This window comes from Aegilops tauschii, chromosome 5 (assembly GCF_002575655.3).
Source record: "Aegilops tauschii subsp. strangulata cultivar AL8/78 chromosome 5, Aet v6.0, whole genome shotgun sequence".
In the NCBI taxonomy this organism is placed as follows: domain Eukaryota; kingdom Viridiplantae; phylum Streptophyta; class Magnoliopsida; order Poales; family Poaceae; genus Aegilops; species Aegilops tauschii.
Genome location: NC_053039.3, coordinates 49,535,661 through 49,551,945, shown reverse-complemented (window position 1 = coordinate 49,551,945; position 16,285 = coordinate 49,535,661). Strand labels below are relative to the sequence as shown.

The following is a 16,285-nucleotide window of genomic DNA, read 5'->3' as shown; positions in this document are numbered from 1 at the left end:
AGTACTTTTAAATATCAAATAATTACGAAACTATTTTAGCTTGGGTAGCAAATTAATGTGGCAATGATATATTTGATGATACTAATTTAGGTGCTAACTTGGTATTAAAAAAGAAACTAACTAAAATAACAGAAACTAAAATAGAACAAAAAATCAATAGAACAAAACAAAAGACCTAAGCGATTGGGCACTTTTGGCCCATCTAGCAACTTACCCAGGTCAGCCCATCTCTCCCTCCTTCAACCTGTAGCTGGGGCATCGTGGAGCACATCCACGGACGCCATGGCGTCGTGGCGCAAACCCGCGCCTCCTCGCCCTACTTAACATCGCCAGCCTCCCTCCCTCGATCCCCTCCTAACCCTAGCACCAACCACTCCCTCCCTCACTCCCTGTCACTCTCTCCCGAACGCCTCTGGCGCCGCGGCGCCGTCGATCCTGCGGCCTCCATCCACCCCGCGCCTCACGGAGACGTCCCGGAGGACCACCGTTGTCGTCCACGTCGGCTCTGCCCTTCGGCTCAAGCCGAGGCCCTCTCCATCAACGGGATCGAACCCTACTTCAACCTTCAACCTCTGCCGCCGGTCGTCTTCGTCGGAACCGCCACTCAAGCGCGCCCCGACCTCCCCGGCGCCTGAGAATACATCCAGGGGCTCCATCGTCGTCGTCTTCTTCACCCTCGACAAAGGGGTCAAGCTAGGAGGCCCCGTTCGCCCGCCATCGCCGTCGTCTTCCTCGCATACACCGTCGTCCGTCGCCAGATGCCGCTGCTCCCGGCCATCCCCGACCTCCTCGAGCTCGCCCACGGCCTCAACGTGAGCTCCTCTGCCGATTCCCCACCTTTCCCCTTTGATTTGTCGCCGTTTGCTGTCATCCCCGAGCTCGGTCGTCCTCGTCCATGGCCGCGTTCGAGCTTCCGAGTATGCGCACGCGCCTGCCTGCTCTTGCCGGTGGTCGCGCCCTGGCTGCGCCCCGCGCGCACCCACGCCACTGCTCCCCTGCGCTTCCCCGCGCGTCCGCGCTCCCGCAGCCCTGCCTGCTGTTTTTCTTGCTACTGCATTGCTCTGCTGCTCCCTATCGCCACTGCTGCTGCGCTAGAGCTGCTGCTTGCTGCTTGCTGGCACAACGGGTCTGCTCCTCGCTACTACTAATGTTCATGCTAGCCACTGCCTTGTTGATGCGTTTTGCTGCTGCTACTGATGGCAATGGCTGTTGTGGCTTGTGCGCCCATGCCTACCACAGCCTGTGGCACATCCATTGGATGTGAGGCCAGCCCTTGCTTAGTTAGATTAGTTTAGCTTAGGATTAAATTGTTGATTACTTAGTGCATAGAAAATGACGTGTGGGACCACCTCAGTTAATCAAAATTTTGTTAAACTAAAGTCAATGACAATTGGACCCGCATACACTGTTCATATATTGACTAGTTAATCTTTGACTGGGTCAAACCATGCCCACTGGCCCCACTGTCATACACCGTGGCTAGAATAGCACTAGGTAACAAAAGTTTATTCCGTTTTTAATTCGAATTAATAATAAGTTCAAAAAACATTAAACTTTAGAAAAACATATAAAATAATTCGTAACTCGGATGAAAATATTTTGTACATGAAAGTTGCTCGAACGATGAGCCAAATCCGAGTATGCAGTTCGTTCGTCCGCCACACGTCCCTAGCATAGCGAACATGCAACAATCCCCCTCCATTTCATCTGTCCAAATATGTTAAACACCGGGAATACTTTCCCGGATGTTTTCCCTACTTCACCGGTATCACCTATCCCTGCGTTAGATCACCCCTAGCACCGCGTATTGCCATGTTATGCTTTGTGATGCTTTGATTGCTCTGTTATTTATTGTGTTCCCCCTCCGTTACTTCTTTCCGATAGACCTTGAGACCGCTGCCGGTACCCCTGTGATCGACTACATCGACGATGAACCCTTCTCTTGCCAGAGCAACCAGGCAAGCCCGCCCTTGATCACCAGATATCGCCTATTCCTTCTCTCTACTGCTTGCATTAGAGTAGTAGCATGTTACTGCATTCGGTTAAACCTATTCTGCTGCATGGCCTGTCATTGTTGCAATCCTAAATGCTTAGTATAGGATGCTAGTATTCCATCAGTGGCCCTACATTCTTGTCCGTCTGCCATGCTATACTACTGGGCCGTGATCACTCGGGAGGTGATCACGGGCATATGCTATAAACTTTATACTGTTACATTACTTATGACACTGTTCGGAGATGGGGCCTGAAGGGGCAGGTGGCTCCATCCCGGTAGAGGTGGGCCTGGGTTCCCGACGGCCCCCGACTGTTACTTTGTGGCGGAGCGACAGGGCAGGTTGAGACCACCTAGGAGAGAGGTGGGCCTGGCGCTGGTCGACGTTCACGGATACTTCAATTAACACGCTTAACGAGTTCTTGATATTTGATCTGAGTTTGGCCACTGGCCTATACGCACTAACCAACTATGCGGGAACAGTTATGGGCACTCGACGTCGTGGTATCAGCCGAAGCCTTCTTGACGTCAGCGACTGAGCGGCGCGCGCCGGATTGGACTGGAACGCCTGCTCTTGTATTAGGGAGGCTAGGTCTGCTTACCGGCCGCGTTCGCAACGTGTAGGTGTGCAATGGACGATGGGCCCAGACCCCTGCGCGCATAGGATTTAGACCGGCGTGCTGACCTCTCTGTTGTGCCTAGGTGGGGCTGCGACGTGTTGATCTTCCGAGGCCGGGCATGACCCAGGAATGTGTGTCCGGCCAAATGGGATCGAGCGTGTTGGGTTATGTGGTGCACCCCTGCAGGGAAGTTTATCTATTCGAATAGCCGTGATCTTTGGTAACAGGATGACTTGGAGTTGTACCTTGACCTTATGACAACTAGAACCGATACTTAATAAAACACACCCTTCCAAGTGCCAGATATAACTCAGTGATTGCTCTCACATAGGGCGACGAGGAGAGGATCGCCGGGTAGGATTATGCTATGCGATGCTACTTGGTGAACTTACCATCTATTCTCTTCTTCATGCTGCAAGATGGAGGCTGCCAGAAGCGTAGTCTTCGAGAGGACTAGCTATCCCCCTCTTATTCTGGCATTCTGTAGTTTAGTCCACCGATATTGCCTCTTTACACAGATACCCATGCATATGTAGTGTAGATCCTTGCTTGCGAGTACTTTGGATGAGTACTCACGGTTGCTTTCTCCCTCTTTTCCCCTTTCCATTCTTCTGGTTGTCGCAACCAGATGTTGGTGCCCAGGAGCCAGACGCCACCTTCGACGACGACCCCTACTACGCAGAGGGTGCTTCCTACTACGTGCAGGCCGCCGATGACGACCAGGAGTAGTTTAGGAGGATCCCAGGCAGGAGGCCTGCGCCTCTTTCGATCTGTATCCCAGTTTGTGCTAGCCATCTTATGGCAACTTGTTTAACTTATGTCTGTACTCAGATATTGTTGCTTCCGCTGACTCGTCTATGATCGAGCACTTGTATTCGAGCCCTCGAGGCCCCTGGCTTGTATTATGATGCTTGTATCACTTACTTTATTTTTTAGAGTTGTGTTGTGATATCTTCCCGTGAGTCCCTGATCTTGATCGTACACGTTTGCGTGCATGATTAGTGTACGATTGAATCGGGGGCGTCACAAGTTGGTATCAGAGCCGACTACCTGTAGGAATGCCCCTTCCACACTCCTTGGTTGAAGTCGAGTCTAGACATTGCAAAACTTTTACTAACATGGCTGTGCGGCTTACGGGCCCACATCGCCATTGGGTGGTAGTAGGATCTTTTATTTCTCGTCTATACTCTGGGACTCTGATCTCTCTTCTATTCGGGTTAAAATGGTTTTACTAACTCTAACATTAGGATCTCGTGATCACATCCACCTAGAGTTCCCCTTATTATAGATGATCGCCTGCTGCACCAGAAAGTTCCGAAGATGCTATTCGATGTTTTCCCGAGACGCTTGTGCCCACCGCCCTTGCAAATTCCCTACCACTTATATCCGTATGGATAACTACGTACACTTGCCTACATTCAATCCCATTGATCTTGTTAGTACAAGATACCCCGAAATTCTCTCTATTGTTCCAAGAACACTTTGAGCTTACTGCCCTGCAGTTCTTGCCTCATGAATACCCCCTACGGATAATTCCTCGCACTTCCGAGTATCCGTTCTTCCCCCGTTGTTCATATGATGCACAAGATACATTAAGATGTTACCCGATCTTCCGGTAATTCTCTGCCAACTATTGCTCTGCAAATACTTGTCTGCTTGCAATCTGGACAATTCCATTTGTCTAGCAATAACCATTAAAATCCTTGTGATTGACATTCTGATCCTGTTGATTCAACATGCGTGTGAATGCACGTAATCATCAGTTATTCCCTGAAAATTATCCTTCCGGCTCAGACGTCATTTTAAACGTGAGCTGGTTCTCAACCAATCCAATTGCCGTCGATTGTACCCTAAGCCTACTCAATTTATCCATCCTTAATCAGAGCGTTTGCTTCTGATCCTTTGATTTGGAAATCATAATTACTTTACATGTGAGCTTTGAATTAGCCAGTTGCTTCTATAATCCAATGCCTTCACATTGTTTCTTCTTCTAGTTGAGTACCGATGCTCACATCAGATCTCTTGTGGACCATCAAATCCTTTGTTGGATTTTATCCGACAACGTCCTTCATATTCAATAACTTTGTGAGTCTTTTCTCGGATACATAATGCCTTTGGTAAATTGTATCCTCTGCTTTGTCGAACATGCTCTGCTTTCGAGCTGGTGATATTTACTATTGAATCTTGTGGTATATGTTTCCACGATGCCCCGATGGGTTGACCTATGCCTTCTTTAATATGTGTGAACGCGAAAGTTTTCACTAGTCATACTCTTCTGGTATTTTGCCAGATAAAATTTCAACACTACAACTTCATCGAACGCGAGAGGTGAATGAAAGGTTATGCATTGGAGAAGTGGGAGTCGACCTTGAACTTTGTGTTCGTGCCCATGGACACGATGTATATCCTATCATGGAAGCTTCTTGTAATAATAACTATTTCCTTGTTATAATATCATCTGGTATCTGTGAATTGATCCTCTGCAATCGTGGTTCTGACCATATATTCTCCTTGATTCCATTTCTCAGGCAAGTGAAAACACTTGTCTTCTACAGATCAATACATCTCCACAACCCCTATGTCGATCTTCCTTCGAGTAATACCCTCCACTATCTCAAGAATATCAAAGAACTGTGTTGCTCCCTATGAGTCTTCATCTAGTATTGCTTCTCACCGATTTCAGATTTCCCCCGGGTTCTGAGTTATTTCAATTGAGAACACCGATAAGTGAATTGATTCCGCACTCCGATTCAATGACTCTAAGTAATTTTCATTGCTTATGAGTTTAGTAATCTTTCAACTCATTCCTAGCCTGATCGGCTACATCATTATTGTGCCAATTTTAACTGTACTACCTGGTCCTTCCCGGAGCACAACTTTCGACGATGAGCTAAACTTACGTCAATCTTCCTTGTCATATCATTTCGCCTTGAACATCAAGCTTGATTTCGAGTTCGAGTCATACCCTTGGTTCCAATAACTTTTGCTTCATCAGTCCTTTGACTTGATGTCATCGCTGTTCGATTACATCTTCATGAAACCTCTCGACAAATGTGTCGTGATCATCATCTACATTCTGAGCGTTTCCAGGATATCAATCGAATTCATGATGAGAGATATCATCCTTACCCCTTGATAATTTGGGTTATCATCGACAACATTATTGCATTCCCTCCAACACGAAACTTCTTCTTGTTTTGTGTTGTACCTTGAGTTCCTTGCTATCCAACTTATGTTATATTCTACCGTGGAGTATTACCATCTTTGATGTCAAGATGTGGTGAGAATTGCTCCACCTCTTAAGAATTCTTGATATAGTAACACATCTCGCCATACCCATTCTTTCTTGGTCCCCGTGTTGATTCTAACCGGGATACCAACAAGTGAACGGTGCTGCTTGGATTCTATACTTCTAGCAACCTTATTGCTTTGAAGTTAATGATCAATAGTTCATTCTTAGCCTATCGGTTATTGAATCACCATTCTAACAATTGATCAGGCTACCCATGCCCATATTTCGGGCGCACCTTTCAACCAATGTTTAATTGTGTATGTTTTCCTCGAGCATACATCATTATATCATTTGATCCGACAAATGTTATCTCCTTGTTCACATAATTGTGGAAATCCATCTTGTCGGAAATCTTGATGAATTGTCGCTGAGTCCCTTAGTCACCTCCTCGTCCTCTCCTTGGTTTGATGACGAACTCTTGTTTCGGAACTCGCTTCCATAGTTCAATTCCCGAGAATCTTACAATGTCATCTCGACAATTTGTGTTGCACTTTCTTCTCAGGCATCCTGAATCTAAGTTATCCTAACACCAATCAGATCTGAATCTCGGTCAGATATGATGGTTGGAACATATTTCCAAGAGTTATAACATTGGCCTTTATGTGACCCGGTAAGGTGATGTCGTGTCTAGCACACCTGGCCGGAGGCCCTATTGTTATAGATTCCTTTTCAGCAAGGTTATCTATTCTTCTATAAGGAAATTGTAAGACTTATTCCACAAGTTATTCCCGATGGATGCTTTGTGTTTCCAAAGTCTGAGCTTTGCTTGAAGACCATGTTGATGCTATCTCGAAGCATGTCTATGGTACTCCGATTTTCAACAAGAACATTTGAAGCCCAATGCTAAATGTTTCCTGCTCAATTAGCCAAACCCTGCTGTATGGGTAACGACATGAAATTCCATTCCACTTACCTAAATAGTTTTCTACTTTGTATCCTGTCATGGATATCATGCTCTGCATGTCCTTGGAAAGGATATACCCCCGAGATATGTGTTTAAACACATTTTCCTTTCCATTGTTCTGTTCAAAATGATACTCACATTTTCCCTTCCATTGTTTTGTTTAACCTTTCTGGTGATCTATATGACCTAAGCAGTAATATTCTGTTGCTTATGTAAATACCTTGGTGTACAACTCAGTCAGTAAGACCTTGTTACTAATCTTGATGACATTCCGGTAACCACCGGTGGACGAGAACTTCGCCTACTGGCCCGCCTCGTTCAACGAGCAGGAAAATGGTTCTCTTCGTCCCTCGCCCTTGGTACCAACGTTGTTGCCAACATTATTGATAGACTGTCCTCTGACATGCCTTGCTTTCAAGACCGTGCATAATGTCAGCGCTCTTCCTACTTTTAACCCACAAGGTGGGCCCATAACCCACAATTCCACATGTTCGAAACCTGACTCTCCTGTACTCCTCCTGTTCCCAAGGTTGTTCCTCGGGCATGGCCTCGTATCTAATTCACGAGCCACCTTCCGAGAGATCCTTAATTCTGCTATCGAACACAATATGTATTCCTGTTGCTTGAACCCCTATCACGCCCTGTTTCAGGCATCAAACGATTGCCTCCCCGCTCGAAACTTCTCATGGTACCTTCTTACTTTGCTCTTGATCTTTTCTTAAGTTTTCAGTTCGAGAGTTACTTTTCGCCACCTTTCCCGCTGTTAGCTACCAGATAGACAGCCTTACGGAGGTCCGTTCTCCCGGAACACCCACCCTTTATTCTTTCGTAAGTACAATGGAGTTCCCGAAGAAAGGATGCAGACTTCATCATGATGACCTGAAGCGGAGAAATGGAGACATCAACATAATGGATCGACCTCTTCGAGAAGAGCAACCAACACCAGAAAACTAGTTAGAATTTTGTAACCAAATCCCTCCCCCCTTACCCCCGCTCCTAAATCTCGGGACGAGACTCTTGTAGTGGAGGAGAATTGTGACGCCCGGATAATTAAGCTACAGCAACACTCTGCTAATGATGCCACGTCACTTCGATTACTGTTGCTAATCTCGCGTTAGTTCGAAACCGATTCAAATTCAAATTCAAAATCAAGCAGATATTAAAATTTTTCAAATATTAAAACTAAAATGTTCGGAGTGAACCAAATATTTCATAGGAAATTATGGTGGAGAAACCACACCTTTATAAAATGTTTAAATACTATAAGCTGAACAAAACAGTAGCGAAAACTATTATTTAAGTACTTTTAAATATCAAATAATTACGAAACTATTTTAGCTTGGGTAGCAAATTAATGTGGCGGTGAGATATTTGATGATACTAATTTAGGTGCTAACTTGGTATTAAAAAAGAAACTAACTAAAATAACAGAAACTAAAATAAAACAAAACAACAATAGAACAAAACAAAAGACCTAAGCTACTGGGCACTTTTGGCCCATCTAGCAACTTACCCTGGTCAGCCCATCTCTCCCTCGTTCAATCTGTAGCAGGGGCATCGTGGAGCACATCCACGGACGCCATGACGTCGTGGCGCAAATCCGCGCCCCCTCGCCCTACTTAACATCGCCAGCCTCCCTCCCTCGATCCCCTCCTAACCCTAGCACCAACCACTCCCTCCCTCACTCCCTGTCACTCTCTCCCGAACGCCTCTGGCGCTGCGGCGCTGTTGATCCTGTGGCCTCCATCCACCCCGCGCCTCACGGAGACGTCCCGGAGGACCACCGTTGTCGTCCACGTCGGCTCCGCCCTTCAGCTCAAGCCGAGGCCCTCTCCATCAACGGGATCGAACCCTCCTTCAACCTTCAACCTTTGCCGCCGGTCGTCTTCGTCGGAACCACCACTCAAGCGCGCCCCGACCTCCCCGGCGCCTGAGAATACATCCAGGGGCTCCATCGTCGTCGTCTTCTTCACCCTCGACAAAGGGGTCAAGCTAGGAGCCCCGTTCGCCCGCCATCGCCGTCGTCTTCCTCGCATACACCATCGTCCGTCGCCAGATGCCGCTGCTCCCGGCCATCCCCGACCTCCTCGAGCTCGCCCACGGCCTCAACGTGAGCTCCTCTGCCGATTCCCCACCTTTCCCCTTTGATTTGTCGCCGTTTACCGTCATCCCCGAGCTCGTTCGTCCTCGTCCATGGCCGCGTTCGAGCTTCTGAGTATGCGCACGCGCCTGCCTGCTCTTGCCGGTGGCCGCGCCCTGGCTGCGCCCCGCGCGCACCCACGCCACTGCTCCCCTGCGACTCCCCGCGCGTCCGTGCTCCCGCGGCCCTGCCTGCTGTTTTTCTTGCTACTGCATTGCTACTGCATTGCTCTGCTGCTCCCTGTCGCCACTGCTGCTGCGCTAGAGCTGCTGCTTGCTGCTTGCTGGCACAACGGGCCTGCTCCTCGCTACTACTAATGTTCATGCTAGCCACTGCCTTGTTGATGCGTTTTGCTGCTGCTACTGATGGCAATGGCTGTTGTGGCTTGTGCGCCCATGCCTACCACAGCCTGTGGCACATCCATTGGATGTGAGGCCAACCCTTGATTAGTTAGATTAGTTTAGCTTAGGATTAAATTGTTGATTACTTAGTGCATAGAAAGTGACGTGAGGGACCACCTCAGTTAATTAAAATTTTGTTAAACTAAAGTCAATGACAATTGGACCCGCATACACTGTTCATATATTGACTAGTTAATCTTTGACTGGGTCAAACCATGCCCACTGGCCCCACTGTCATACACTGTGGCTATAATAGCACTAGGTAACAAAAGTATATTCTGTTTTTAATTCGAATTAATAATAAGTTCAAAAAACATTAAACTTTAGAAAAACATATAAAATAATTCGTAACTCGGATGAAAATATTTTGTACATGAAAGTTGCTCAGAACGACGAGCCGAATCCGAGTATGCAGTTCGTTCGTCCGCCACACGTCCCTAGCATAGAGAACATGCAACAATCCCCCTCCATTTCATCTGTCCGAATATGTCAAACACCGGGAATACTTTCCCGGATGTTTTCCCCACTTCACCGGTATCACCTATCCTTGCGTTAGTTCACCCCTGGCACCCTGGCATCGCGTATTGCCATGTTATGCTTTGTGATGCTTTGATTGCTCTGTTATTTATTGTGTTCCCCCTCCGTTACTTCTTTTTGATAGACCTCGAGACCGCTGCCGGTACCCCTGTGATCGACTACATCGACGACGAACCCTTCTCTTGCCAGAGCAACCAGGCAAGCCCCCCCTTGATCACCAGATATCGCCTATTCCTTCTCTCTACTGCTTGCATTAGAGTAGTGTAGCATGTTACTGCATTTGGTTAATCCTATTCTGCTGCATGGCATGTCATTGTTGCAATCCTAAATGCTTAGTATAGGATGCTAGTATTCCATCAGTGGCCCTACATTCTTGTCCGTCTGCCATGCTATACTACTGGGCTGTGATCACTCGGGAGGTGATCACGGGCATATGCTATAAACTTTATACTGTTACATTACTTATGATACTATTCGGAGATGGGGCCTGAAGGGGCAGGTGGCTCCATCCCGGTAGAGGTGGGCCTGGGTTCCCGACGGCCCCCGACTGTTACTTTGTGGCGGAGCGACAGGGCAGGTTGAGACCACCTAGGATAGAGGTGGGCCTGGCCCTGGTCGGCGTTCGCGGATACTTCAATTAACACGCTTAACGAGTTCCTGATATTTGATGTGAGTCTCGCCACTGGCCTATACGCACTAACCAACTACGCGGGAACAGTTATGGGCACTCGACGTCGTGGTATCAGCCGAAGCCTTCTTGACGTCAGCGACTGAGCGGCGCGCGCCGGATTGGACTGGAACGCCTGCTCTTGTATTAGGGAGGCTAGGTCTGCTTACCGGCCGCGTTCGCAACGTGCAGGTGTGCAATGGGCCCAGACCCCTGCGCGCATAGGATTTAGACCGGCGTGCTGACCTCTCTGTTGTGCCTAGGTGGGGCTGCGACGTATTGATCTTATTCTAGGTGAGGCTGGGCATGACCCAGGAAAGTGTGTCCGGTCGAAGGGGATCGAGCGTGTTGGGTAATGTGGTGCACCCCTGGAGGGAATTTTATCTATTCGAATAGCCGTGATCTTCGGTAACAGGACGACTTGGAGTTGTACCTTGACCTTATGACAACTAGAACCGGATACTTAATAAAACACACCCTTCCAAGCGCCAGATATAACCTGGCGATCGCTCTCACACAGGGCGATGAGGAGAGGATCTCCGGGTAGGATTATGCTATGCGATGCTACTTGGTGAACTTACCATCTATTCTCTTCTACATGCTGCAAGATGGAGGCTGCCAGCAGCGTAGTCTTCGAGAGGACTAGCTATCCCCCTCTTATTCTAGAATTCTGCAGTTCAGTCCATCGATATTGCCTCTTTACATAGATACCAATGCATATGTAGTGTAGATCCTTGCTTGCGAGTACTTTGGATGAGTACTCACGGTTGCTTTCTCCCTCTTTTCCCCCTTTCCATTCTTCTGGTTGTCGCAACCAGATGTTGGAGCCAAGGAGCCAGACGCCACCGTCGACGACGACCCCTACTACGCAGAGGGTGCTTCGTATTACGTGCAGGCCGCCGATGATGACCAGGAGTAGATTAGGAGGATCCCAGGCAGGAGGCCTGCGCCTCTTTCGATCTGTATCCCAGTTTGTGCTTGCCATCTTATGGCAAATTGTTTAACTTATGTCTGTACTCAGATATTGTTGCTTCCACTGACTCGTCTATGATCGAGCACTTGTATTCGAGCCCTCGAGGCCCCTGGCTTGTATTATGATGCTTGTATGACTTATTTTATTTTTTAGAGTTGTGTTGTGATATCTTCCCGTGAGTCCCTGATCTTGATCGTACACGTTTGCGTGTATGATTATGGTACGATTGAATCAGGGGCGTCACAGCTGGTGACGGGCGGAGGCGGAGGGGACCGGAGCCGCGGGCGTGCGGGGCGGCGGTGCCGGAGCGAGCGACAGGCGGAGGCGGCGGCAGCAGGAGCAGGCGAGCAGCAGCAGCAAAGAGGAGAAGTAGCAGCGAGTAGCGCAGGCAGGTAACAGCAAAGTAGCGCAGCGGCGGAGCAGTGGAGCGACAGAAACAATCAGCGATGGCCGGGGAGCACGCGGGCGAGGAGAACAGCAGCAGCAGGCCTATGAGTAGCAGTAGCAGCAGGCGTATGAGCAGCAGCAATGGGAGAAAGCAGCAGGGGAGCGCGGCGCGAGGGCGCGAACTCACGAGCGGGGGAAGCAGGGCGAGGCGAACAGTGGTGGCGGGCTACGACATCAACGGCGACGGCTACGCATAGCTCGAATTCGAGAAGAGGAATGAGGGGAAGTGGTGCGGTGCTCACCTAGAGAGCACATGATGGCTCGGTGGAGGTTTAGGAGCAGCAGAGGTGTGGACCGGCGCGGCGGAGCTCTGGTGGCCGAAGACGAAGCCGAGTCGATGACGATGTCGTGGTAGCTCCCGACTTGATCCGTTCGAAGCAGAGGCATTCGGCTCGTGTTCTTCAGCGTAGAGGAAGCAGCAGAGCCAGGCAGACCTCTTGGCTCAATCCTAGACGATGGGGAGGGCAGTAGCCACGGTGGTGGCGATGGCGCGGCCATGGGTCTCTCGGTGGAGCTCGAGAAGGAGCGAAAACGACGCGGGGAAAGGAAGGGAATGATGCTAGGGTTTGCTTGGGGAGGCGAGTGCATCGGCGGCGTCGACGTGCGTGCTGCGTCCACGGTGCCTCTGGTGAACAGGGGAAGGAGATGACCGCTGTGGTGGGCTGGGCTGGTACTGTAGCTAGTGGGCTCAAGTGCACAGTGCACTTTTGCTCTTTTTCTTTTCCTATAGTTCTGTAACTTTTATTCTTTTTGTTTTGACTTTAATTTTAATAGTAAACTAGTTTTATAAAATGTGAAACTTGGTCCATAAATAGTGTTGCTAATTTCGGCTCTGCCACAAAAAGGTTTGAGAGTTACTAAATGTTTTGTAATTTTATAATTTGGAAAAAGCATTTTAAATTACAGTTTTGACCCTGTTTTAATTATTTTAGAGCCTTTAATTACTTTATAAAGATGTGGATTCTCCACCATAATTACCTATGAATTATATGTCATCTCACGAACATTTGTTTTAATTTTTCTTTAACTTTTGTTGTTTGCCTTTATTTTAAATTTGAATTTGGATCACTTTTTAACCATCGCGAGATTATCAATAGTAACCGAGGTGACGTGGCATCATTAGCAGAATGTTACTGTAGCTTAATTATCCGGGTGTCACAATTCTCCTCCACTATAAGAAATCTCGTCCCGAGATTTAGGAGCGGGAGTAAGGGGGAAGGGGTTTGGTTACGAAATTCTAACTGGTTTTCTCGGTGTTGGTTGCTCTTCTCGAAGAGGTCGATCCATTACATTGACGTCTTCATATGTCTGCTTTAGGTTATGCTGATGAAGTCGTCATTCTTCCTTGAGGATGTCAATCGTACTTACGGGAAGCTAAGGGGGAAAACTCGGGAAGGACGGAGCTCAACATATATTAGGTACCTGGGGGCTATCTTAGTGAACATGGCATAGAGGCATCTCTCGAGTTGAAATTCAAGAAAGTTATTGAGAGCAAGGTGAGGATGGGTAACAAGAAGCTCCAAGTGGGTAGGCAACCGTCTGTTGCCTGAAACAGAGGGTGAAAGGGGTTCAGAGCAATGGGAATAAGTATTGCGCCTGGTACCAGAATAGATCACTAGGAAGGTGGCTCGTGATCTTTCATACAAAACCAAGCATGAGGAATAACTTTAGAAACAGGGGTGTACAGGAGAGTCAGGTTTCGATCCTGTGGAACTGTGGGTTATGGGCCCACCATGTGGGTTAGCAGCAGGAAGGCGCTAATCAATTTTCACGGTCAAGATAGCAAGGCAGGTCAGAGTATCGCCTGTCAGTTATGTCAGCAACAACATTGGTACCAAGGGTGAGGGACGAAGATAACCATTTTTCCTGCTCGTTGAACGAGGCGGACCAATATGCAAGGTTCTCGTCCATCGGTGGCTACCGGAATGTCATCAACAATAGTAACAGGGTCTTGCTGACAGAATTGTACACCGAGGTGGTTACATAAGCAAGAGAATATTACTGCTTAAAGCATATATATCACCAGAAAGGTCAAACCAAACAATGGAAAGGAAAATATGATTATCAGTTTCAACAGAGCAATGTAAAGGAAAATGTGTTTAAACACATATTTCAAGGGTATTTCCTTCCCAACGACAAGCAGAGCATGATATCCATGACAGGGTATAAAGTAGAAAACCCTTTAGGTAAGGGGGGATAAATTTCATGATATAACCCAAACAACGGTGTTTGGATAATGGACAAAGAAAATTTAGCATTGTTCTTCAAATGCTCTTATTGAAAATCGGAGTACCACAGACATGCTTCGAGATAGCATTGGCATGGTCTTCAAGCAAAGGTCAAACTTTGGATACAAAGGATCCATCGGAAACAACTTATAGAATAAGTCTTACAATTTTCTCATGGAAGAATGGATAACCTTGCTGAAAAGGAATCTATAACAATAGGGCCTCTAACCAGGTGTGCTAGGCACGGCATCACCTTACCGGGTCATATATAAAGACCAACGTTATAACTCTTGGAAATGCATCCCAACCATCATATCTGACCAAGATTCAGATCTGCTTGGTGTTAGGATACCTCAGACTTGGGATGCCTGAGAAGAAAAGGTGTAAGCGAGTCCCAAAACAAGACTTCATCATTAAACCAAGGAGGGGATGAGGGGGTGGCTGATTGATACGTCTCCGTCGTATCTACTTTTCCAAACACTTTTGCCCTTGTTTTGGACTCTAACTTGCATGATTCGAATGGAACTAACCCGGACTGACGCTGTTTTCAGCAGAATTGCCATGGTGTTATCTTTGTGCAAAAACAAAAGTTCTTGGAATGACCTGAAACTTCACGGATATTATTTTTGGAAATAATAAAAAATACGGGCAAAAGAATCAAGGCCAGGGGTCCCACACGCTTTCCACGAGGGTGGGGGCGTGCCTGCTCCCCCGGGCGCGCCCCCTGCCTCGTGGGCCCCCTGGAGCTCCACCGACCTCAACTCCAACTCCATATACTCGTGTTCGGGGAGAAAAAAAATCAGAGATAAAGATTCATCGCGTTTTACGATACGGAGCCGCCGCCAAGCCCTAAACTCTCTCGGGAGGGCTGATATGGAGTCCGTTCAGGGCTCAGGAGAGGGGAATCCGTCGCCATCGTCATCATCAACAATCCTCCATCACCAATTTCATGATGCTCACCGACGTGCGTGAGTAATTCCATCGTAGGCTTGCTGGACGGTGATGGGTTGGATGAGATTTATCATGTAATCGAGTTAGTTTTGTTAGGGTTTGATCCCTAGTAACCACTATGTTCTGAGATTGATGTTGCTATGACTTTGCTATGCTTAATGCTTGTCACTAGGGCCCGAGTGCCATGATTTCAGATCTGAACCTATTATGTTTTCATGAATATATGTGAGTTCTTGATCTTATCTTGTAAGTCTATAGTTACCTATTATGTGTTATCATCCGGCAACCCCGAAGTGACAATAATCGGGACCACTCCCGGTGATGACCATAGTTTGAGGAGTTCATGTATTCACTATGTGTTAATGCTTTGGTCCGGTACTCTATTAAAAGGAGGCCTTAAAATCCCTTAGTTTCCAATAGGACCCCGTTGCCATGGGAGGGTAGGACAAAAGATGTCATGCAAGTTCTTTTCCATAAGCACGTATGACTATATTCGGAATACATGCCTACATTACATTGATGAATTGGAGCTAGTTCTATGTCACCCTATGTTATGACTGTTACATGATGAACCGCATCCGGCATAATTCTCCATCACTGATCCAATGCCTACGAGCTTTTCACATACTGTTCTCCGCTTATTTACTTTTCCGTTGCTACTGCTACAATCACTACAAAACCCAAAAATATTACTTTTGCTACCGTTACCGTTACTTCCATATTACTTTGCTACTTAATACTTTGCTGTAGATACTAAGTTATCCAGGTGTGGTTGAATTGACAACTCAACTGCTAATACTTGAGAATATTCTTTGGCTCCCCTTTGTCGAATCAATAAATTTGGGTTGAATACTCTACCCTCGAAAACTGTTGCGATCCCCTATAATTGTGGGTTATCAAGACTATTTTCTGGCGCCGTTGCTGGGGAGCATAGCTCTATTCTTTGAGTCACTTGGGATTTATATCTGCTGGTCACTATGAAGAACTTGAAAGACGCAAAAATAAAAATTTATCCCTCAACTACGAGGGGAGGTAAGGAACTGCCATCTAGCTCTGCACTTGATTCACCTTCTGTTTTGAGTAAGCTTGCGACACCTAAACCTGCTTCTGCTATTAATTCTGATATGTCGCA

At 47.3% G+C, this 16,285-nt stretch overlaps 1 long non-coding RNA gene across 1 annotated transcript; it reads left to right on the top strand.

Annotated features, from left to right (window-relative positions):
• Positions 1–331: 331 nt before the first annotated feature.
• On the top strand, positions 332–3,529 carry LOC141022313 (uncharacterized). The gene is made up of 2 exons (XR_012183594.1): positions 332–812; positions 3,242–3,529. It is a non-coding gene; the product is annotated as an uncharacterized lncRNA (long non-coding RNA).
• The last annotated feature ends 12,756 nt before the right edge of the window (positions 3,530–16,285 follow it).